The sequence below is a fragment of the Colobus angolensis genome, unplaced genomic scaffold, assembly GCF_000951035.1.
Source record: "Colobus angolensis palliatus isolate OR3802 unplaced genomic scaffold, Cang.pa_1.0 Scaffold15, whole genome shotgun sequence".
Taxonomy (NCBI): domain Eukaryota; kingdom Metazoa; phylum Chordata; class Mammalia; order Primates; family Cercopithecidae; genus Colobus; species Colobus angolensis.
The window spans coordinates 14,800,756-14,826,859 of record NW_012114599.1 but is presented as its reverse complement, the minus strand read 5'-3'; the positions used below and the strand labels follow the sequence as shown (position 1 = coordinate 14,826,859).

The following is a 26,104-nucleotide window of genomic DNA, read 5'->3' as shown; positions in this document are numbered from 1 at the left end:
TTCTACAACCTTCAATTTATTTTCCACCACAGGTGTGATTTTTTTCAGAATCCTAAGTATGATCACTGGAATCCTAGTTTAAAATCCTGCAACAATTTCCATTGCTCATAAGACCAAGTCCAAAATTCTAATTTTGTTATAAAAGTCCTTTAAGATTTCCCTCTTTCCCTGTCTTCAAGGTACATAGTATCTCTTAGCAATTTTCACCCAATTTATGTCAAGAATCATTTTGTTACTGGAAAGGGTCTCAATCCAGACACGAAGAGAGGGTTCTGGGATCTCACACAAGAAATAATTCAGGGTGAATCCATAGAGTAAAGTGAAAACAAGTTTATTAAGAAGTTAAAAGAATAAAGAACGGCTACTCCATAGGCAGAGCAGCGGCATCAGCCACTGGTTGCTCATTTTTATGGTTATTTCTTGATTATATGCTAAATACATGGTGGATTATTCATGAGTTTTCCAGGAAAGAGGTGGGCAATTCCCGGAACTGAGGATTCCTCCCCTTTTTAGACCCTATAGGGTAACTTCCTGATGTTGCCATGGCATTTGTAAATTGTCATGGCACTGGTGGGCGTGTCTCTTAGCATGCTAGTGCATTATAATTAGCATATAATGAGCAGTGAGGGTGACCAGAGGTCACTCTTATCACCATCTTGGTCTTGATGGGGTTTAGCCAGCTTCTTTACTGCAAACTGTTTTATCAACAAAGTCTTTATGACCTGTATCTTGTGCTGACCTCTTATCTCATCCTGTGACTTAAAATGCCTAACTTACTGGGAATGCAGCCCAGCAGGTCTCAGCTTCATTGTATCAAGCCCCTACTCAAGATGGAGGTGCTCTGGTTCAAATGCCTCTGACAATTTCATAATCAAATGAAGACATTTTGGTTAATTTATGTATACCTAAGTAAATGGGCATTCATTAACTGTGGACTGAAGAAATGACTGAAAAAGAGAAAGACAATAATTATATTTAACATTTAAGAGTAAATAGAATGCTCTAGGAACTGTGTTAAGTATGCCACATGTACCAAATAACTTACATTTCAGTGTGGCCATGTGATACCAGTATTTTTGTAATCTTATTTGTTGTAATTATTTTAAAGCAAAAAAAAAAAAAAGAGAGAAAGAAAAGAGCCATAGAGAGGTTTAGTACAGTCCAAGGTCACCACCATGTATACCAATGGTCCAGCGTTTGACATATCATCTAGGCTTTCTTACAATACAGCGTCTAACAAAACTATGCTGTCCCAAACCCCTGATAGCAGAATCGTTTCCCTTTATACCAAGAAGGTTGGGAAAGTACCAAAATCTGCATGTGGCACGTGCCTAGGCAGACTTCGAGGGGTTCGTGCTGTAAGACCTAAAGTTCCTATGAGATTTTCCAAAACAAAGATACATGACCAAACATTATCCAAACAAAGTAACATGTCGGCAGTGCCTATGGCAGTTCCATGCGTGCTAAATGTGTTCATGACAGGATCAAGCCTGCTTTCCTTATTGAGGGGCTGAAAATCACTGTGAACGTGTTGAAGGCACAAGTTACAGAGTCAGAAAGTTAAATTAAAAAATGAAACTTTTTTGAGTAATAAAAATGAAAAGACTAAAAAATGGTCACCATGGTGACCATCCCTTTACCATGTATAGGGAAGGATTCTGTCCCAGGTATTCCAACCTGTAATGAAATTAAAGTTAATAAGGAAGTCCCTGCCAGGCACGGTGGCTCACGTCTGTAATCCCAATAGTTTGGGAAACTGAGGCAGGCAGATCACGAGGTCAAAAGTTCGAGACCAGCCTGACCAATATGGTGAAACCCCATCTCTACTAAAAATACAAAAATTAGCCAGGGATGGTGGCACGCACCTGTAATCCCAGCTACTCAGGAGGCTGGAGAATCACTTGAACCCAGGAGGCAAAGGTTGCCAGTGAGCTGAGATCACACCATTGCACTCCAGCCTGGGTGACACACCGAGACGCCATCTCATAAAAAATAAAATAAAATAAAATAAAATAAAATAAGAAAGTCCTAGGAACATGAATGCTTATGGGGTTTTCCCTTTGTTTAGATTTATATCTCATGTAAGAAATCTTCAGTCCACATGAAGTAAATTTGTTTAGAAATTTGGCTTGTTTGCTTTGTTTTATTTTCATTTTTTGTTTTGTTTTTGTCTCTATGTTAGTAACTGGAACTCAATTACTTGGAAAAAGGAGAATTTCCAAAGAAGATGCATCTATGAGAATTATTATTTGCTTAAATAGTATTTGTAATATTCATGCAACAAGTATTTATTGAGTATTTCAGGTACTTTTTTAAGTGTTAGAAATATAACACTGAGCATGGGGAACAGGGGGGACAGAAGGTGCTGGTCAGTGAGGCAGGGACAATACAAGAATAAAGAGAAAGTTCTTAAGAGTGATGGAAAGCCATTGTATAGTTTAAAGCAGGAGGTGACATAATAAATTCATACTTTGGATACATAACTTCTGTGCCAGCGTAGCAGATGCAAAATAGATATAAAAGGTTAAAATCCAGACAATATGGGTAAGAGACATGGGACGTTTCCAAAGTCTGCACTGGTGGAAGTTATGTATATACATGGGGTCATCTTCATGTTTGTAATAGTGGAACATAAATTTTAAATATTGAGAAACATGCTGTAGAAATTAAGTTATTTAACATTGACCATATTCCTATTATATCTTTGGTTCTGTATAGTGTGGTGGAGAAAGAAATATAAAATAATCTAATTTGTCCAAAGGAGCTCAAAGCCTAATTGGAGAAAAAGGCGTGGAATGAATTATGTAAAATTACACTATACTTATGTTATTTTGAAAGGGATATGGCTCAAAAACTTTGAAAATTTCTGAACTGTAGAATTCCATTAGCCTAAAAATCAGTTGTCTCCTCATTTTTTAGAAAAGATGATCCCTAGGATGTGGAATAATCCATAAAGAAAGACTAATGCCGTGTAATGAAACCTCAGGAAATCTCTACAGATCCTCCTTCCAAACAAGTCTCTTCTGTTTGGAGATCTCCATTTTTCTTTTCTGAATTCATTTGATTATTTTTTGCTTTATTTCACTTTTGTGATTCTTATAGTCTCATGACTATATATGCTCTGAGGTCTCCTCTTTATTCTCTTTCTGTTTCACATTCTACAGGCCATGAGGGCCCTGTTATACATCTAGACACACTTTCAGTTTTAGGAGCCCCAATTCAGAGAAATCCCCAAGACACTGGCTTAATAGTTGGTCAATTTAAATAGCTAAGGAAATAAAATTCAATTGGTTACTGTGGCTTTAAGGTTTTTAAGATGTTAGGAAGAAAGTCTAATAATGAAAGGGCGAAAGATTCCAATATTTAAAGTTCCCAGAAGTAACTCTATGTTAGAAATTCTATGTGTTCATTCTGTGAGTGCACATGCAAACAAACACGCACAAAAATATATAGAAGACATAAGAAATAGTAAAGGAAAAACAAATTTCTTTATGTCACAATATTCCTAGTCCTCATTAATGCAAATAAGGTCTGAAATAATAAAAATATTTTAATGGGAAATAATATTGTGTGCATTATATAAATGAAGCTGCAGCAATGGTTGCAATAGTCTTTTAAGTTTAATTCTTCATGTTCTTCCTTTCAAAAGAATATATAATAGGTTCTCATTCATTGCCTAATGCTGTAACTTTTATGATATTCTAAAACAAAAGAATTATATGTATTCATTTTTACTTGAGGAGAAACTAATTTAGATATTATATTCTCTAAATTTCAGAAATTGTTGGGGTATTCATAATGATAAGATAAAACTAAATATCTTTTTTGTGTGTGTATACATTTTTTTTTCTTTTGAGACAGTCTTGCTCTGTCATCTAGACTGGAGTGCAGTGGCACAATCTTGGCTCACAGCAGCCTCGCCTCCAGGTTTCAAGCAATTCTCACATCTCAGCCTCCAGAGCAGTGAGTAGCTGAGACCACAGGCATGCACCACGACACCTGACTAACTTTGTATTTTTAGTAGAGATGGGGTTTTGCCATGTGGTCCAGGCTAATCTCAAACTCCTGGCTGAAAGTGCTGGGATTATAGACCGCAGTCACTGTGCCCAGCTTGTGTGTATACATTAAGAAAAAAAAACCCAGAAGACTGGAGCACAGACAATCATGGGTGACAGTACAGGCAGCAGAATAAGCATTAAATCAGAATGGAAGAAGTTTAAATTCTAACCAGCCTGCAGCACATGGTAGAGGCTAAGAGAAATTGTTTTATCTCAATTGATCTCAGTTTCCCATCTATAAAATGAAAGCCTTAGATTGGTTCATTTCTAAAATTCATTTAAGTAGGAAATCAATTAATTGATCTAAGTAACTAGTTATCAACTATCTATCTGTCATTACAAATTGTCTATATCCAGAAATCATTCTAGAATTATTTTATTTATATCTTTTCCTGGACACTTTGAGAATTACTGAGGAAGAATTATGCTAACCTGAACTGGGCAGCTGATCCAGAATAAGTTTTAAATCTACTGTTACCAGGAGTCTAAAGGTTTAGGATAAGTAGGATCAATGCTATATGAAAAAGAGCAGTGAGTCATTTTAATAAGGACTGCTCTTAAGAACACGATTTGCCACTTCAGCTCCAATATACAGAGAGTGTGGAAGTCATCACTTCTGTCATTATAAGAAGCTGAATAATATAAAAATTTGCAACATTTTTTAGACTATTGAAGAATTGAGTCATAAGACATGGTCATCTTGTAACGGAGAAAGAGGTGAATACAGAAAATCATATCAAAGATCAGTCTAGAAACTCCTAGAGCCATTAACTAGTAGAAATCCATAAACAGTAATTTTGATGACTTACTGGAGGCTGAATGTGGAATTAGATTGAAAGTAAGAAACTCCTAGTGTCCTTAGCTTGCAAAAGGGACAGGTGGATTTATACTTTTGTTAGTTTTACTTCCGTAATTTCCCCTTTCCCCAAGTTCTCAAAGTAAATAAATATCTTAAAAAATCCCATCCTGTTTTGCCAGAGAAAGGAAAAAGTAACCATTTTGAAATATGTCCATAGTATTATTGAAAAGAAAGGCCTGCTCTCCATGGGAAAAAATTTACCAGAAACTTATCTACCTTAAGGAAAGATAATTAATTAAATTTAGACCCCTCTAGCTTTCTTGTTTCAAAGAAGAAGAATCAAGCTAAGAAACAATTCTGAAAGTCACAGCCCAGGGAAGCAGGCTCACTAAATGTCTGAAATTTAATGATAATGTTATCAAACACTAACCAAAGTCAACTCTTTACTGCTACATCAAGAAGGATCCATATAATAATGGTGAATTACAACTAAAAGAGCTGAAAGATACAGATTTAATTCAAGAAGGTGTTAACAGAAAAACTCAAAGGCAACGGGGTAGAAAAAAACAAACAATACAATAGTGACAACACCAAGGCTCTAGAGGAAACTGGAGCCTCTACCACCCAGGGCTGGAAGAAACATCAAACAGAGACCAGCTACTAGCCAGTAGGATATAGTTACCTCACACTTAGGATATAGTTACCTCAATTCCTATTACCCAATACATAGGTTCACTTTCAATAAAAAATCAGAAGTAATACTATAAAACAGGAAAAAGCACAGACTGAAGAAACAAAGCAGACATCATAACCAGACCCAGATACTACACCGAGTTGAATTTATCAAATACATAAGTCAAAATAATTATGATTAACATGTTAATGGCTCTAATGGTAAAAGTAGAAGACATGAAAGAATAGTAATGTAAACAGAGAAATAAAAAATCTAAGACAAATAAAAATAAAATGCTAAAAATCTGTATCACTATAACAGAAGAGTTCCTTTGATGTTTTCATCAGTAGATTGAACACAGCTGAGGAATCAGTGAGTTTGACAATATGGCAATGTAAACTTCTCCAGTTGAATTGAAAGGAGAAAAAAGAATTCAAAAAATCGAACAGAATATCCAAGAATTGTGAGACAATTAAAATGTGTAATATACATGTGATCTAGTTTGGCTCTGTCTCCACCCACATCTCATCTTGATTTTTAGTTCCCATAAACCCCACATGTTGTGAGAGGGACTCAGTGGGAGGTAATTGAATCATGGGGGTGGTTATCCCCATGCTGCTGTTGTCATGATAGTGAGTGAGTTCTCATGAGATCTGATGGTTTTATAAGAGGCTTCCCCGCTTTGCTCAGTACTTTTCTCTTCTGCCACCACATAAAGAAGAATATGTTTGCTTCCCCTTCTGCCATGATTGTAAGTTTCCTGAAGCCTCCCCAGCCCTGCAAAACTGAGTCATTTAAGCCGCTTTCTTTTGTAAATTACCCAGTCTTGGGTATTTCTTCATAGCAGCAAGAGAAGAGACTAATACAACATGGAATTTGAATATTAAAAGAAGAAAAATGAAAGAACAGGGAATATTTGAAGTTACAATAGCTAAGTATTTTCCAAAATTATTGACAGATACCAAAGTATAGATACCACTAAACAAGACAAGAGTAGATTGAATTATTTAAAGTGTTTAAAGAAAAAACCCCAGCAACCTAGAATTCTTTCTATATAGCAAAGTTATCCTTGAAAAGTGGTGGTGAAATAAAAACTCTCTAACAAACAAAAACTAAGGGAACCCACCAGTATTAGACTTGCCTTGCAATAAATGTTAAAAAATGTTTCTTCAGAGGAAAAGGAAATGACATAGGTCAGAAACGCTGATATACATGAAGAAAGAATGTTAGAGGAAAAAAAGTAAAAGAAAATCCTTTATTTTTCATATTCATAATTGGTTGGTCAGATAAAAGTTTGTTAATAATAATAATAACAATCTAATGGTTACAGTTATGGATAAGTGAAATAAATGACAATAATATTATAAGAGATAGAAGGAAAGAACTGGGAGTGTTTGTTATAAGGCACTTGTACCACGTATGAAGCAGGGTAGTGTTATTTGAAAGAGAACTTGGGTTAGTTGGAGCCGCATGTTGCTAACACAAGAATAACCACTGAAAAAGTAAAATAAAAAGGTACAATTGATACTCTAAGCAAGGAGAAAAATGGAATTACATAAAATACTCAATTAAAACCAAAAATAGCAGAAAAAGTGTAAAAGACAAGAAAAGAAATGAAGAACAGAGGCAACAAAAAACAATAAATAAGGTAGATATTAATCCAATATCAATAATCACTTTAAATATCAATGGTCTAAATATACCAATTAAAAAAACAGAAACTATCAGAGTACATTAACAAAAATCTTGAGGAGAAACTAATTTTGATATTATATTCTCTAAATTTCAGATACTGAAACACAACAAAAGTAAAAACATAAAAGAAACTAACTTTATATACAAAGATACAGATTAAGAAATAATAGTATATAGAAAGATAGGCTATGCTAACACACGGAAGTGTTAAAGTTGAAGTAGCTATATTAATTTCAGAGAAAACACATATTAGAGCAAGGAAAATTATCAGGGAAAAAGAAGGATATTACTGAATTATTAAAGGGTTTTTTTCTCCAAGAAGACATAAGAATCCTTAATGTGCATGTGCCTAACCACAGAGCCTCAAAATATGTAAGGATATAGTAAAACTCAATGACATCATCAATCAACTGGATCCAATTAACATCTATAGGATATTTGATTCAACAACAGCAGAATACATATTCTTCTCAGGTTCACATGGAACATTAACCAAGGTAAACCACATTCTGGGCCACGAAACACACCTTGACAAACTTTATAGAAATCATACAAAGTATCTAAGACCAAAATGGAATTAAACTAGTGTATTAATCTGGTCTCCCACTGCTATGAAGAAATTTATAAAGGAAATACTGGGTAATTTATAAAGGAAAGAGGTTTATCTGACTCACAGTCCTGCATTGTCGGGGATACCTCAGGAAACTTACAATCATGGTGGAAGGCAAAGAAAAAGCAGGAGCTTTCTTCACAGGGCTGCAGGAGAGACTGAGTGCAAGCACGGGAAATGCCAGGTGCTTTTAAAACCATCAGATCTCCTGAGGCTCATTTACTATCATGAGAAAAGTGTGGGGGAAACTGCGCCCATGATCCAATTACCTCCATCTGGTCCCATCCTTGACAAGTAGGGAATACAGGGATTACGATTCAAGATGAGATTTTTGGTGGGGACACAGCCAAACTATATAATTCAACCCCTGGCCCCTCGCAAATCTCATGTCCTCATATTTTAAATCATAATCATACCTTCGCAATAGTTCCCCAAACTCTTAACTCATTCCAGCATTAACCCCAAAGTTTAAGTCCACAGTCTCATCTGAGACAAGCAATTCCCTTCCACCTATGAAGCTGTGAAATCAAAAGCAAATTAGTTACTCTCTAGATACAATGGGGATAACAGGTATTGGGTAAATACACCCATTCCAAATGGGAGAAATTGGTCAAAACCATGGAGCTACGGTCCCCATGCAAGTCCAAAATTCAATAGACCAGTCATTAAACCTTAAAGTTCCAAAATGATCACCTTTGACTCTATGTCTCACATCCACGTCACACTGATGCAAGAGGTGGGCTCCCATGGCCTTCAGCAGCTCTGCCCTTCTGTGTCTTTTCCAGGCCGATGGTGCAAGCTGTTGGTAGATCTACCATTCTGGGGTCTGCAGGATGGTAGCCCTCTTCATACAGCTCTACTAGGCAGTGCCCCAGGGATGCCTCGGTGTGGGGACTCCAACCCCACATTTCCCTTCCACACTGCCCTAGCAGAGGTTCTCCATGACAGCTCTGCCTCTGCAGCAAATTTCTGCCTGGGCATCCAGGCATTTCCATATATCCTCTGAAATCTAGGTGGAGGTTCCTAAACCTTAATTCTTGACTTTTGTGCACCCACAGGCTCAACACCAAGTGGAAGCCTCTGGGGCTTGGGACTTGCACCCTCTGAAGCAATGGCTTGAGCTGTATCTTGGCTCCTTTTAGCTATGGCTGGAGCAGAAGCAACTGAGACACAGGGCACCACGTTCCAAGTCTGCACACAGCACGGGAGCTCTAGGGCCGCAAAACTATTTTTCCCTCCTAGGCCTCTAGCCCTGTGATGAGAGGGACTGCGGTGAAGGACTCCGACATGCCCTGGAGACATTTTCCCCATGATCTTAGTGATAAACATTCCATTCCTCATTACTTACACAAATTTCTGTGACTGGCTTGAATATCTCCCCAGAAAATGGGGTTTTCTATTATATCACATTGTCAGGCTGCAAATTTTCCAAACTTTTATGCTCTGCTCCCCCTTGAACACTTAGAAATTTCTTCCTCCAGATACACTAAATCATCTCTCTCAAGTTCAAAATTCCACAGATCTCTAGGGCAATGGCAAAATGCTACAAGTCTCTTTGCTAAAGCATAGCAAGAGTGACTTTTACCCCAGTCCCCAACAAGTTCCTCATCTCCATCTGAGACCACCTCAGCCTGTACTTTACTGTCATATCACTATCAGCATTTTGGTCAAAACCATTCAACAAGTCTCGAGGAAGTTTCAAACATTCCCACATCTGTCTGTCTTCTGAACCCTCCAAGTCTCCAGAAAGTTCCAAACTTTCCCACATTTTCCTGTCTTCTTTTGAGTCCTTCAAACTGTTCCAACCTCTGTCTGTTACCCAGTTCCAAAATCTCTTCCACAGTTTTGGGTATCTTTATAATAGTGCCCCATTACCTTGGTACTAATTTATTGTATTAGTTCATTCTGACTCTGGTATGAAGAAATACTCAAGACTGGGTAATTTATAAAGGAAAGAAGTTTAATTGACTCACAGTTCTGCATGGCCTGGGAGGCCTCAGGAAACTTACAATCATGGTAGAAGGCAAAGGAGAAGCAGGCACCTTCTTCACAGGGCTGCAGGACAGTGTGAGCGCAAGCAGGAAATTTCAGATACTTATAAAACCATCAGCTCTCCTGCGATTCACTCACTATCATGAGAACAGCGTGGGGGAACTGCCTCCATGATCCAATTACCTTCACCTGGTTCCACCATTGATTATGGGCATTATAATTCAAGATAAGACTTTGGGTGGGGTACAGTCAAATCATATCAAACAGAAATAAAAAATGGAAAGGCTGCTAGAAACTTTCCCTCAAAAGTTTATAGATTAAACAACACACATCTAAGGAAAGTGTGGATTAACAAGTATACACAGATTGTGCACATGTACCCTAGAATTTAAAGTATAATAAAAAAAAGAAATATTAACAAGCAAAAAAAAAAAAGAGTCTCAAGACCAACTACCACTTGTTTTGAATTAAATACAAATATAGCATATCAGAATGTTTTGGCTAAAGTAAAAGCAAGTAGTGAGAAGAAAATTCATAACAATGAAGACGGAAATTTGAAAAGAATATCTAAAATCAATACATTTTCATGTTGGAAAAACTACCAAAAAAGAGCAATTAAACTTAAAGCAAGCAGAAAAAAAATTAGAACAGTAACAAACAAAACTGAAAACAGGAAAGTAACAGAAAAATAAATAAAACCAATAAAAATGGTTCCTTAAAAGTTCAATAAAATTGATAAAACTCTAGCCAGACTAACCAAATACATATACTAAAGTTTACATAGAAAGTGAAAAACACAACATAGCCAACACAATAATGAAGAAAAACAAAGTTGAGAACTTGAAAGTCTGACTTTATTAAACTTCAAAACTTACTATACAGCTACCATGATCTAGATAGCTTGTTATTGTCAAAAGAATAGATGCATAGATCAATGGAACAGAATGAAGAATCCAGAAATTGCCCACAACACATGTAGTCAACTGATCTTTAAAAAGGAGCTAAGGCAATCCAATAAGAGAAAAGTTTGCCTTTTAAAAAAATTATGCCTGAACAATTGAACAACCACATGTGAAATAAGTCTAGACACACTGACCTCACATCTTTCACAAAAAAATTAACTTAAAATTGATCATATACCTAAATGCAAACCACAAACTATAAAACTTGTTGAGATTACACTGGAGAAAATCTGGGTGACTTTGAGTTTGGCAATAAATTTTTAGGTACAACACCAAAAGCATGGTCTATAAAGAAAAAATTGGTAAGTTGAACCTCATCAAAATTAAAAACTACTCTACAAAAGACCTTTAAGATAACTGAAGCACAAGCCACAGACTGAGAGAGTCTGTTTGCAAAATACATATCTGATAAAGGGCTTGTATCCTATATATACAATGGACTCTGAAAACTCAACAATAAAACAACAACCCAATTAAAATACGAACAAAAGATCTGAACAGGCACCTCACCAATAAAGACAAGCAGATGGCAAACAGACTTATGTAAGATCATCAATATTATTTTTATTAGGTAATTGCAAATTAAAAGAAAAAAGATTACCATTGCATACGTATTTGACTGGCTAAAATTCAAAAAGTCGACAATACCAAAGGCTAACAAGGATATTGGTTAATAGGAAATATATCCATTGCTTGTAATAATACCCAATATCACATCCACTTAGGAGGACTGTTGGCAGTTTCTTACAAAGCTAAATTCAGTCAGACCACACAACCCAGTAATCATACTCCTAGGTATTTACCTGACCGAGTTAAAAACCTACATCCACACAGAAATCTGCACACCAATGTTTACAGCAGTTTATTTATAATTGCCAAACACTGGAAGCAACCAAGATGTCGTTTAATAAGTAGATAGATAAAACTGTAGTACAGACATACAACAGAATTGTATGTGAAAAAAATGAATGAGCTATTAAGCCACGAAAAGATATGGAGGAGCCTTAGATGCATGCTGCAAAGGGAAAGAAGTGATTCTGAAAGGGCTACATACCATATGATCCTAATTATATAATTTTCTGGAAAAGACAAAACTATAGAGTCAATTAAAAAAAAAAAGTCAATAGTTGCCAGAGGTAAGAGAGTCGGAGGAGGTTAGGAAGTATAATCTCTCTGTTGGGTGATGAAACTATTTCGTGTAAGTACTCTAGTGGCTGATGCGTGAGATTATATACTGATAAACACCTATAGAAATTTACAATGAATGCACCTGAATATATGCAGATTAACTAAAAATCATGTAAGAATTTGAGAAATTCCAGGAAAGATTGCAGACCATGACAAGAGCATCTAACTGTATTAATAATTAAGCATCACTAAAGTTGGTGGAAGAAAAAGTGCTGGCCTAAGTTATTTCACAAAAACAAAACCTATAAAACTAAAGGAATAAACCAGAAAAAAAATTGCACACAAATATTTTAGTGTGAAGGTCATTTCCCATAGGACTATTGATTAACAATTCTGAAAATGCTATGCATGTACACCGGAAATGAAGAATTAAGTTAATGAATGGTGGATGGTGGGAGACAAATTTCTAACTGTTGAAAGAAATTTACATTTCAAGCAGGGGCAGGAGGCTAGAATGATCCATGTTGTTATGGATAAGAGTCAGAGATACCAGTAAGAACTTGTGTTTAACTTAACATAGATACAGATACTTGCAATTATAATATAGTTATTTAAAATGTATATATATTTGGTTTATTATATGCACACATATATTTCTTCAGTCTATAACCATGAGAGTACCTGGAAGTAACGACATCCATATAGCAATGAGCACAGCTAGCACCTGAACACTGGTACGTTAGTGTTATTTTTCAAGAATCGTTGGAGAAATGGCTGCTGTAGGATTAAGGAAGAAAATATGATTCTGAGATGATCCTGGAATATCTTATAGTAGCAGAAAGAAAATGCTAAAAAAATTATGAGGGTATGTGAAAAGTGCTCAGGAGCCAATCTTAAGGGCTCCCAATGGCCAAAGCTGGAACAATTTGATCAACCAAATAAACTAAGTAGTATTTGATTATAACTCACAAATGTAAAATAAATATCCCTGAATCCATAGAGATACAAGTAAATGATTGAATAAATTAATAAATGATAGATAAGAAACAAAACTCCTAAGCACAAGAGTTAAAAATAAATTATGGAGGGCAGGGGGTAGATGGCTAACTAGATGCAGCCAAGAAATGCCCCTTGCACTGAAACAAACCAAAATATCCAAAGTATTGAGCAAACCCTCACACTTTGAACATATCTTTTGAGAGAAAACACTGAAGTCAATAGGGAGCGATGTAGATACTGAGGTTGAAGAAGGAAGAAACTGGGAGATCTGCATGGAGTCAGCATGTGCCAGGACTGGATCCCTATCTTGAACAGATCCTAAGAAAGGGGTGAGTGAAGGTACTCCAGGACATCAGACTCCCACCATGAACTCTGGGATTCTAGCTACAAGAGATCCCATGATCCCCATAGACATTTGAATTGGCAAAGAGAATTGCCCAGAGGGTAGGCAAAGGCAGAACTTGAACCTGTGCAGAGCCCAGAATGTTATGTGAGAGCAGCAGCTATGCAAGATGGTCCCCATCCCACAAGGCTTTCTATCTTGTGTTGAGTGACTCTAGCCCCTGCTGACTGCCCAATTAAAAGAGATCAGGACTCTGTTTCCCATGGGACCAGGGCACATCTAATCTGTGTGTCCACCTGTCTACTGGCTCCTCCCAGTGACCTTGTCTGACTGCTTCCACAAGAAGGTGCACATAGCAAAGCCTCCACTGCCCTGTCTGAGCGTTTTCTCATGGGTGGGGAAAGAATTGGGTCCCCCTACCATGGCTGGTGCTTGACCCCAATGGGCCAGATGACAAAGCCACTGGCCCAGTCCCAACCTCCCAGGGTTTGAGCACACTGTCCGGGGGTATTGAGCTGATATCTGCGGCCTGATCCTGGGCAGGAGAGGAGCCCTCACTCTCAGAATAGTGAGAGAAGTGAGGCACAGAGTCATGTGGTGGCAAAGGAGCTGGGCATCCTTCCCTTTGTAAGTCTGGTATGGGAAGGGTGTAGTCCGTTAGCCAGCTAGAGCTTCTGCCCAAGGGAGCTCCATGGCCTGCACATTTAGAACAGTCCAACAATCTGAGAGCAAAACTAGCCGGTCAGGTCTTTTCCTGGGCCAGACACTGGATAGAGACACAGTTGAGGATACATGAGCTGGCGATTCCAACAGATATCTTCTGGGCAAAATATTCTGGGCTGTGAGCATCACACAAGTTGCACATATGTAGCACCACCACACTGCCAAGGGATCTTCAACCTTTTACCCCCTACATCACCAGATCAGCTACAGACATACCCAATAGCCCACTCTGACTCTGCCAAGCACAGAGTACCATTGGATACCCCGGGAAGTTGCAGGTTTCGTGGTGACATAACCTTTGACTTAGGCTGCCCATAAAAGAAGGGTGGTTGCAGACCAGCAGGGGCCCCCTTTGAGCTAAGGAAATGCAAGTGTGGTGCAAGTGATAGGACAGGCCTCTGTCTAAGCCCATGAATGGACATGGTGAGGAGGTAATCTCTCACCACCTCATATTCCCCTCCCACAGCACTGGGAATGCACTGAAATACAAGAGAATTGCAGCTGAGAGCCCATTGGCTAGCTTTTACTTTTAAGCAACATCTGCAAAAAGCCCCATCCAAGTGACAGTAAATTCAAAAAGATAAACACGAGCCCTATCAGGTGGGAAAGAAGTAGTGCAAGAACTTTGGCAATTAAAAATCAGAATGTTTCCTTGCCTCCAAAGGATTGCATTAGCTCCCCAGGAATAGATTCCAACCAGATTGGAATGTATGTAATTACAGACTAGAATTCAGAATCTGGAAGGCAAGAAGCTCAATGACATTTAAGAGAAAGTTAGAACCCAATCAAAGAAAGCCAGTAAAAAGATCCAAGAGTTGAAAGGTGACATAGCCACTGAAAGAAAGACCAAACTGAATTTCTGGAATTAAAACATTTACTACTGGAATGTTGAAACATGTTAGAAGCCTTAACAACAGACTAGACCAAGCTGAGGAAAGAATTTGAGAATTTGGGAGCTCAAAGACCAGTCCTTTCAATTATCCCAGACAAAAATAAATAAAAATATTTTTTAAAAAATGAACAAACTTCCTAAGAAACATGGGATTATGTAAAAATATCAAACTTACAACTTATTTACATTCTCTAGAGAGGAGAGAGAGTAAGTTGGAAAACATATTTGAGGACGTTGTCCATGAAAATTTCCCCAGTCTCATTAGAGGGGTCAACATATAAATTCAAGAAATTCAGAGAACTCCTGCAATATAGTACACAATCTGGCCATCTCCAAGACACATAGTCATCAGACTCTTCAAGGTCAAAAAAAGAAAAAAATGTAAGTGCAGATAGTGAAAAGAGTCAGATCACTTACAAAGAGAACACCATCAGTGTAACAGCAGAATTCTCAGCAGAAACCTTACAAGCCAAAAGAGATTGGAAGCCTATTTTCAGCAGCCTCAAAGGAAATGAATTCCAAACAAGAATTTCATATCTCACCAAACTAAGCTTTATAAGCTAAGGAGAAATGAAATCTTTTCCAGATAAGCAAATGTTAAGGGAATTTTTCCACTCGATCAGCCTTACAAGATATCCTTAGGGGAGTTCTAATCATGGAAATGAAAAAACAGTATCTGCTACCATGAAAACACACTTAAATACATAGTCTACAGGTGCTATAAAGCAACTACACTATGAGAGAGAGAGAGAGAGAAAGAGAGAGAGAGAGAGAGAGGGAGAGAGAGAATACAAATAAGCACAATCAGAAATGGCAAAAGTAACATTAGAACAGATCCCACAGAAATACAAAAGGTCCTCACAGGCTACCGTGAATACCTTTATGCACACAAACTAGAGAGTCTAGAGGAATTGTATAAATTTCTGGATATACGCAATCTCCCAAGACTGAACCACAAAGAAATTCAATACCTGAACAGGCCAATAATGAGTTCTAAAATTAAATTAGTAATTTAATAAAAATCTAGCAACCATAAAACGACCTGGACCAGATGAATTTAAAGCTAAATTCTACCATATTTACAAAGAAGAGCTGATGCCAATCCTCCTGAAACTATTCCAAAAATTTGAGGAGGAGGAGCTCTTTCCTAACTCTTCTATGAAACCATCATTATCCTGATATCGAAATTTGACAACAACACAACAACAAAAAAAAGAAAACTGCAAGCCAATAACTTTGATGAATCTACACACAAAAATCCTCAACAAAAATATTAGCAAACCAAATTCAATAGCACATAAAAAAGTTAATACACCACAATCAAGTAGTCTTTATTCTCTGTATGCAAGACTGATCCACACACACAAATCAATAAATTTTATTCACCACATAAACAGAGGTAAAAAACAACAACCACATACTCATCTCAATGAATGCAGAAAAAGCTTTTGATACAATCCAATATCCCTTCACGATAAAAACCCTCATGAGTGTAGACACCAAAGAAACATACCACAAAATAATAAGAGCCATCTGTGACAAACCCACAGTCAACATCATACTGAATGGGCAAAAGCTGGGAGCATTCCCACTGAGAACTGGAACAAGACAAAAATTCCCACTGTCACTACCCCGATTCAACATAGTACTGTAAGTCCTAGCCAGAGCAATCAGGCAACGGAAAGAAATAAAGGCATCCAAATAGGAAAAGAAAAGGTCAAACTTTCTTCACTGACAATATAATTCTATAATTAGAAAACCTAAAGAACTCTGTCAAAACTCTCCTAGAACAGTTCAACAACTTCAGTAAAGTTTCACGATGCAAATAAATATGCAAATATCAGTGGCATTTTCATATGCCAATAATGTTCAAGTTGAGAGCCAAATCAAGAAACAATCCCATTTACAATAGTGACAAAAAATGACCTAGGAATACATCTGATATGGTTAGGCTTTGTGTCCCCACACAAACGTCATTTTGAATTGTAACCCCATAATCCTCACGTATCATGGGAGGAACCCAATGGGAGAACTAATTGAATTATGAGGATAGTTAGCCCCATGTGTTATTATGATAGTGAAGGAGTTCTCACGAGATCTGATGGTTTTATAATCATCTGGCATTTCACCTACTGGCACTAATTCACTTTCCTGCTGCCCTGTGAAGAGTTGCCTTCACTGTTATTATAAGTTTCCTGAGGCCTTCCCAGCCATGCAAAACTGTGAGTCAATTAAAGTTCTTTCCTTTGTAAATTACCCAGTTTGGGGCAGTTATTTGCATCAGTGTGAGAACAGACTAATACAACATCTAACCAAGTACATGAAGAATCTCCACAAGAACTACAAAACACTGCTGAAAAATACTGTGAATGACACAAACAAATGGGAAAACATTTCACACTCATGAATTGGAAGAACTAATGTCTTTAAAATGTTCATATGGCTCTAAGCAATCCACAGATTCAGTGCTATTCCTACCAAACTACCAATGCCATTTTTTCATAGAATTAGGAAAAAACTATTTTAAAATTCATGTGGGACCAAAAAAAAAAAAAGAGCCCGAATAGACAAAGCAATCCTAAACAAAAAGAACAAAGATGGAAGCATCACATTACCGAACTTCAAACTTACCACAAGACTGCAGTAACCAAAACGGCACAGTACTGGTACAGAAACAGACACATAGAACAATGGAACAGAATAGAGAACCCAGAAAGAAAGCAGCATATCTACGTTACCTGATCTTCAAGAAAGTCAAGAAGGAAAGCAATGTGGAGAGAAATTTCTATTCAGTAAATAGTTCTGGGATAACTGACTATCTGTAAGTAGAAGAAAGAAACTGGACCTCTATCTATCACCATATACACAAAATAACTTAAAAAGGATGGAAGTCTTCTTATCCATTGAGAACTCAATCTATAAAAATCCTAAAAGAAAACCCAGAAAATACCCTTCTCAACATTAGTCTTGGCAAAGAATTTAGAAGCAAGCCTTCACAAGCAACTGCAATTAAAAAAAAAAAGACAAATGGGGCATAATTAAATGAAAGAGCTTCTTCACAGTAATAGAAATTGTCAATAGAGGAAACACAAAACCTGCAGTGTGAGAGGAAATATTTGCAAACCGTGATTTGATAACAGTCTAATATCTGGAATTTATAAACAATTTAAATCAACAAGCAATAAATTACCCCATTAAAAAGTGGGCAAAGGACAAGTATAGACACTTCTCTAAAAAGGACATACCAGCACACAACAAAAGTATTTTTTAAATGCTTCTTATTATTATTCATCCAACAAATGCACATGAAGATCACAAATACATACCATTGCACACTATTCAGGATGGTTATTATTAAAAAGTAAAAAAATACCAGATATTGGCAGGGCTACGGAGAAAAGAAAATACTTATATACTATTGGTGGAAATGTAAATTAGTGCTGCCACTGTGGAATGTAGTTTGTAGATTTAGGAAAGAACTAAAAATAGTATTACCTTTTGACCCAGAAATCCCAGTGCTTGATGTATAACCAAAGCAAAGGAGATCTTTCTACCAAAAAGACACATGCACCTGTATGTTCACCACAGTATTCACAATAACAAAGATATGGATCAACCTAGGTAACTATCAACACCGGATTGGATAAAGAAAGTGTGGTACACATACACATAGTACATACATACACTGTGCAGCCCTAAAAAAGAATTAAAGTTTCCTTTGTAGCAACATGAATGCACCTGGAGCTTATTATCCTAAACTAGCTATTACAGAAACTGAAACCCAAATACCACATGCTCTTACTTATAAGTTGTAGCTAAACATTGGGTACATGTTGATGTAAAGATGGGAACAAAAGAAGCTGAGGGCTACAATAGCAGAGATGAAGGGATCAAGTGTTAAAAAAGATACCTATGGAGTACTATGCTCCTTACCTGCATGATATGTTTAATCACATCCCAAACCTCAGCATCACACAATATCCCCTTGTAGCAAATCTGCATATGTACCCTCTAAATCTAACGTAAAAGTTGAAAAAATTATGTAGGTATTCAATCCTAAATGAAGGCAAGCATAACTCCCCTATCTTTAAGTGTGGACTGCATTTAGTGCTTTTTGTGAGTACAGTTTGAGAAGAGAGGAAAAAAAGGGTAACTGAGAAATTTTACAGTGGAGAGATCTGATGAACACAACTTTAGCCAAATGATCAAGATCAATATTAACAGTTATAAATGATGTTAACAGTATGTACTTATGACATGATTTGATGAAAATAGTACTTTACTTCTCTACCCTTCCTCCCCAAAACCCATGAGAAATCATGAGAAAAATATTAGACTAATACCACCAGAGAGGCATTCTACCTAATAGCTGACTAGTATGTATTAACTTACACAACAACCACAAAAAACTCTAGGCCAATATCACTGATGAAGATAGATTCAAAAATCATCAAAAAATACTAGCAAACCAAATTCATTTAAAAAGATCACTCTCTATGATCAAGTGAGAATCATCCCAGGAATGCAAGGATGGTTCAACATATGCAAATCAATAAACTTGATACATCACATTAACAGAACCAATAACAAAACCATATGATAAATTTAACAGATACTGAAAAAGCATTTAATATAATTCAACATCCCTTTATGAGGAAAACCCTTAACACACTGGGTAGAATAAATATTTCTCAAAATGATAAAGGCTGCACATGACAAACCTATGGCTAACATCATATTCAATGGAAAAAAGTTTAAAGCCTTTCCTCTAAAATATAAAACAAGACAAGGGAGTGCAGTGTTATTTTATTCAAGATAATACTGGAAATCTTGGTCAGGGCAATTAGGCAAGTGAAAAAATTGAAGAGCATACAAATTGGAAAGAAAGATTTCAAATTAGCCTTGTTTTCATGTGACGTTATGTTATATTTAGAAAAACCTGAAGACTTCACACACAAAAAAAAGATGTTAGGACTGATAAAGAAATTTAGTAAAATTGCAAGATACAAAATCAACATACCTAAATTGGTAGAATTTGCATACATCAACAGGGAGAAATCTGAAAAATAAATGTAAAAAGCAGTCCCATTTACAATAGCTACAAAATATAATACCTAAGAATTAATTTAACCAAAGAAATGAAAGATCTATGCAAATAATACTATAAAATACCTCTGTGAAAAATTAAGGAGGACACAAAAAATGAAAAGACATGATCATGTATTGGAAGAATTAATATTTTTGCATTGACAATTCTACCAAAAGTAATTTACAGACTCAATGCAACCTCGAAAACACAGGCAACCAAAGCAAAAATAGACAAATGGGATTACTTTGCGCTAAGAAGTCCAGCAAAGGAAACAGTTAACAAAGTGAAGAGACAACCCACAGAATGGGAGAAAATATTTGCAAATTACCCATCTGACAAGAGATTGGTAACTAGAATATATGAGTTCAAATAACCCCATAGCAAATCATCATCATCGTCATCATCATCATCATCTGGCTAAGATATTGGCAAACAATCTGAATACACTTCTTTAGAAAAGCTTTTGTTTTAGGTTTGGGAGTACAAGTGAAGGTTTATTACATAGGTAGACATGTCGTTTTGTCACACATACTATTTCAATACTCAGGTATTAAGCCCAGTACCCAATAGTTACCTTTTCTGCTCTTCTCCCTCCTCCTACCTTCCCTCTTCAACTAGACACCAGTGTCTATTGTTTCCTTCTTTGTGCTCATAAGTTTTTATCCTTTTGTTCCCACTTAAAAGTGAGAACATGCAGTATTTGGTTTTTCTGTTCCTGCATTAGTTTGCTAAGGATAAGAACCTCCATGTTCCCATAAAAGCTTGGAGTTAAAAAGAATGATCTCATTCTTTTTTATGGCTGCATAGTATTCCATGGCATATACAAATTACATTTTCTTTATCCAATTTGTCATTAATGGGCATTTAGGTTGATTGCATGTCCTTGTAATTGTGAATAGGGCTACAATGAATGTTTGCATCAAGTGTCTTTATGTTAGACATACAAATATAAGAAAAATGTTCAACATCACTAATTATCAGATAAATAAAAATCAAAACCACAGTGAGATATCATCTCACCTCGCTTAAAATTACTTTTATTTAGGGAAAGGGAATAACAAATGCTGGTAAGGATGGTGAGAAAGGGAACCTGTCTTCCACTGTTGATGGGAATGTACATTTGTTCAGCCACTATTAAAAATTGTATGAAGGTTCTTCAAAAAACTAAAAATTGAACCACCATAAAACTCAGCAATTCCATGACTGGGTATCTATCCAAAATAAAGAAAATTAATACATCAGAAAGATATCTGCATTCCTGTGTTTATTGCTGTGCTTTTTGCAATAGCCAAAATATAGAATCTACCCCAGTGCCCATCAGTATAAATGAATAAATAAAATATGGCATATATACACAATAGAATATTATTCAGTCATAAAAATAATAAAATCTTGTCATTTGCAGTAATATGAATGAAACTGTAGGTCACTATGTTATCTAAGATAAACCTAGCACAAAAAGACAAATATGACATGTGTTCACTCATATATAAGAGCTAACATAGTGCATCTCTTGAATATAGAGTAGATTGGTGGTTACCAGAGGCCAGGAAGAATTGGTGGAAGATGAAGGAAGGTTAATTAATGAGTGCAAATACACTGTTTCAAAACAGAAATAAAACCTAGTGTTTTGTAGATCACTAGGCTGACTATAGTTATAATAACCAATTGTATATTTTAAAAAATATTGAAATGAGTAATTGGAATATTTCTAGCATGAAGAAAAGAGAAAATATAAAGTGATTGATATTATAATTATACTGATTTGATGTTCACAAATTATATAAATGTATTAAATTATCACATGTACCACAAAATATAGACATCTATTTTGTATCAATAAAATTTAAACAACAACAAAAAAAGTGGTCTCCTGTTTGTGAGGTCCCAAATGGTACTTCGCAATTGTCACTATTAAAGGGCCTTTGTACATTGAACATGGAGGTTTAAAAGTAGCAAAGCATTCGACTCTAATGTAGAGGTCCCAGATTTCTGTGTGGAGGCCTAAACTATATAAAATTACAATAAATGTGTATGTGGTTGTTACATGCTCATCATGCTCATAAAACTTTAACTAATTTATATATACCCATGTAGAAAATGAAGGAAATATGTAAAAATAACAAAAATTGCATTATTGTTCTGGGACTACAAGTAACTTTCAAAATTTATTTAAAAGAAAGAAATCATGTAAAAAGAAAAAAGGTATTAAGTAAAAGATAAAGAAATCTGAATAACCTATGGACTTGAGTTAATAATAGTGTATGAATACTGATTCATTAATTGTAACAAATGTATCAAACTAATGTAAGAGACATAATACAAGAAACAAGATTGGGGTACATGGGAACTCTGTATTATCAGTTAAATTCTTTTTAAGTCTAAAATTAATGTGAACAATAATGTCTATTAGAATTGTCACAGAACCCTGGTTTCCAACCAGAAAGCTTGGAGTTCAAATTTTATTTCCTGACCATCCAATTCTGTTTCAGTGTCACTGTGGGTTATCATCCTCCCAGAGGTGCCAGGAAAATAAGCAAAGGGTGCTGGAATCACTGACAACCAGGTGTTCAGACTCAAAGCCAAGAACGCAAATTGGGCACTCAGCAGATGTGTCTGGTTTGGCCATAAGCACTTTTGGCAGATTCTAATGAAAGATCCGGGGAAATGTGTTGGGCATGAAACAATGTAATTTGACTCTCTAAAGTTTCAGTGCCAGCAATAAGCTGTAAATTGTGGCAATTTTAATACAGGATGTGTTCCAGGTTTTGTCTATTTCTGTTTCTATTTTGTCTATTTATTATCTCTCATATTTATGAAAAGCAACGTACAAGCAAGATGATTTTTTTTTTTTTATGTGAGCTAGATATACCATTCCAACAGCATGGGACTAACTCAGCATGGGTTAGTTTAATTCCATGTGGTTGGCCATGCGTTAAGAAAGATTGTTTTTCTATCTGAGGCTTTGAAAGACACTGAAAATACAGGTGTGAATAGAGCAGCAAACTAAGGGATGTGGGTTAGCTTTATTCAAGTGGTTAGAAATGCAATGCAGGCATGCTTGGAAAAGGTGTATTAAGGTAAATATATTTTAATTGTCCAGACCTACAGTATATATTAATACTCATAGGCAACTTATATTGACATATGTATATAGTCCCAGAATAAAAATAATTTCAGATGCAATAATGATAAAAATAAATATTCAGATGAGTTTTAGTAAAACTATGCACTTAAATGATAATGAACCTTTGGGTTATTAATATGTAATCAGAAATAATCAGAAGGAAAATCTGTAATGAAAGCCACACGTATTAAAGACAAATGCACCTATTGTTGACAGATGAGGAGAGGGATAAAGACAATTCCTCGATCATAGATTATTTGTATCCCAATTGGAGGTGAGGACTACAATTAATAACAGAAGTTTGATTGAACTCATAATCATGGAATTTTTAAAAACATAAAAGTATATTTTATTATTTTTTATCTTTCATAGGAACCAACTGCAAGTACATCAGAAATGCTCAATACAAGAGAAAGGAATGACGAAATATTGTTAGACTCCTTCGTATGTGCACATGTGTTTGTAAATGATTTGGAATGAGTCCTTAGCGATTTACTAAAAAATCTTCTCTGGGCTTGTCAGTAGACAACATTAGCATATCTGTGAGTTATAGGAGATTCAATAACCATCATGGGTTAATTAGTTACGTGTTTTCTGACTTTATGTTGAAAGAAACATTTCCTTTTAAAGGCCCATACTATTACTATCATTTATAAAGGTGGTTGATCTTGGTTTAAACATTAAGCATTCAATAATTAGTGCCTACTGGCATATTTTTTCAGTATTATTGAGATTTTCTGTCTTCAAATTCAAGACTATGTTGATGTAAGTGAGGCCTTGGGTACAGATTTACAGGGGTATGAAAAAAAAAAAAACTTCAATAATCCATATAAATACAATTTTACTGTAATATTTTAAAATGTTAAGATACAGACATTTTAAATAAGACAGCCCTATGCCAAGATGTACTGAATCTTGAAGCCAAAGAAAAGATGTTCTCATGTATATGTTATACTAGTTTCCTGGTTTTAATGATAGCATGCTCATCAATAAAATTTTCAAAATCTACACTTGGAAAAAAATTAAAAACAACAACAAAAAAGAATTAAATAAAATATTTAACCTTAAAATAATGTGAGTTCTAATACACCTAATTTTTAATTTTTCAACACTTTTAGGCTACATTAATGTTATGGAAAAATATAAAAATTAAAAAATATAAGCTGGGTTCAGTGGCTCATTCCTGCAATCTTAACACTTTGGGAAGCTGAGGCAGGAGATTGCTTGAAGCCAGGATTTTGAGACCAGCCTGAGCAATAGAGTGAGACCCTTTCTCTACAAACTATTTTCTTTTTAATTAGCTGGGTGTGGTGACTCTAGTCCCACTTATTTAGGAGACTGAGATGGTAGGATTGCTTGAGCCCAAAAGTTTGAGGCTGCAGTGAGTTATCATCACATCACTGCACTCCAGCCTGGGTGACAAAGCAAGGCCACATCTTAAAAACAAAACAAAAGAAAAAAGAAAAAAAAAAACATATAACGGGTACCTGATGAATAAATATGTCTTCTTTGTACCCACAAAATTAAAAATTAAAAAAGCATAAAGACATGTATACAGAGGCACATTTTTTTCTTTTTTCTTTTTGCCCTGTCTTATGCTACTGAACATTTTTCTAATTTCCTCAGGATTCACCACTGCGTGGTAATGTCAGATCCTATCTTTATTTTTTATATTTTATTCATCATATTTTTTTCTCCTTAACTTTGATTTTTAAAGTGTTTCACTCAAATATGATGTATCTGAACTATTTTCTTGAATTTCTCAAGTTTGGTGCCCAAGACAAGTGTCTAACTCTCCTCAACTTAACCCTAGCATTGTGTTGGATGAACAATTTATCTTTCAATCATTCGATACCCTCGGGCACTGTAAAGACTGGTACATTTAACAAGTGGTTTTCTTTCAAAGAGAGCACAGCTTTTGTTTACCTTAACAAGGACCAAAAAAACTCTGAGCTGCAACTTCTTGAGCCTATAGTAATTCATTCGGGGAAAAGAGTCTAACCTGTACCCTAAGATTTAAAAAAAAATCTTGTCCTGTTATAATAAATAATAGTTTGTTTGGACTAAATTTTTAAAAAGTGAAAAATAATTTCTATCACTTTGATGAAGATGTCTTTTTGATTCTTAATCTTAAGATATCCTAGTTTCTTGTCTCATCTTTTGTGTGCATCTTTGCCAGTTTTAATGAAGGATGTTAACTTCTGAGGTCAGGTCTCTGCATACTACTGTTACAAATATTTCTGTCCCTGGCTATTGCCTCAATAAATAAATTCAAACTTTCTGGGTAAAAATAATACATGAAATTAAAAAAAAAAACTAAAAAGATTACTTAACTCTTTCCTGCTTTATTTTCCCAAAATTTATGAGATGATTTTTTTTTTCTTCCTGCTATTAAATCATTCATAAGAGCAGAGGCAGCAAGTTATGTTGGAGCAGATTTTGTTTGTTTAGAGAAAGTCAACAGAATGGCCCTATTAGTCACTCAAAGGTGGGATATAAATGGAATAGTTATTTTGGTGGAAGCCCAGGTACTAATAAAGTAATTAGTGTAAATTAGCAAATATATTAGACCTAACACTCTACATTATAATGTCTAATTGTTGGGAAAAAAAATCTTCCTGGTTTTGAAGACATCTTGAAGATCTTTTAGTGAATTTTTGATTTTCACCTCTACATGAAAGCAAGTATGAGAGAGAGAGAGAGCTAGTGCTTAAGTGCTGGAGAGAACTAGGAAGTCAAAAAGAGGAGGGAGGGGAGAGGAGAGAAGAAAGAGGAAAAATGGAAGGCAGCCTGGAATGGCTGAGTGGAAGGATTGCAAATATAATCAGAACTTAGAGTTGGGGAACTAGTGTTGAGTGTAAAAACAGCATGTGTTGGAAACAAAACAGCTTCAAGGTTAGATTTGAGATTACATTATTTCTCTTTTTTGACCTCTGGGAGTTTTCTGCCTTACTTTTTGTAGGGTAGCTGCTACTAATCTGCTGTGTAAATGAACTCTATTTGGTCAGTTAATA

At 35.7% G+C, this 26,104-nt stretch overlaps 1 pseudogene; it reads left to right on the top strand.

The window, feature by feature from the left end:
* The first annotated feature begins 1,185 nt into the window (after positions 1–1,185).
* Positions 1,186–1,564, top strand: LOC105507538 (annotated as a pseudogene).
* Positions 1,565–26,104: the final 24,540 nt, after the last annotated feature.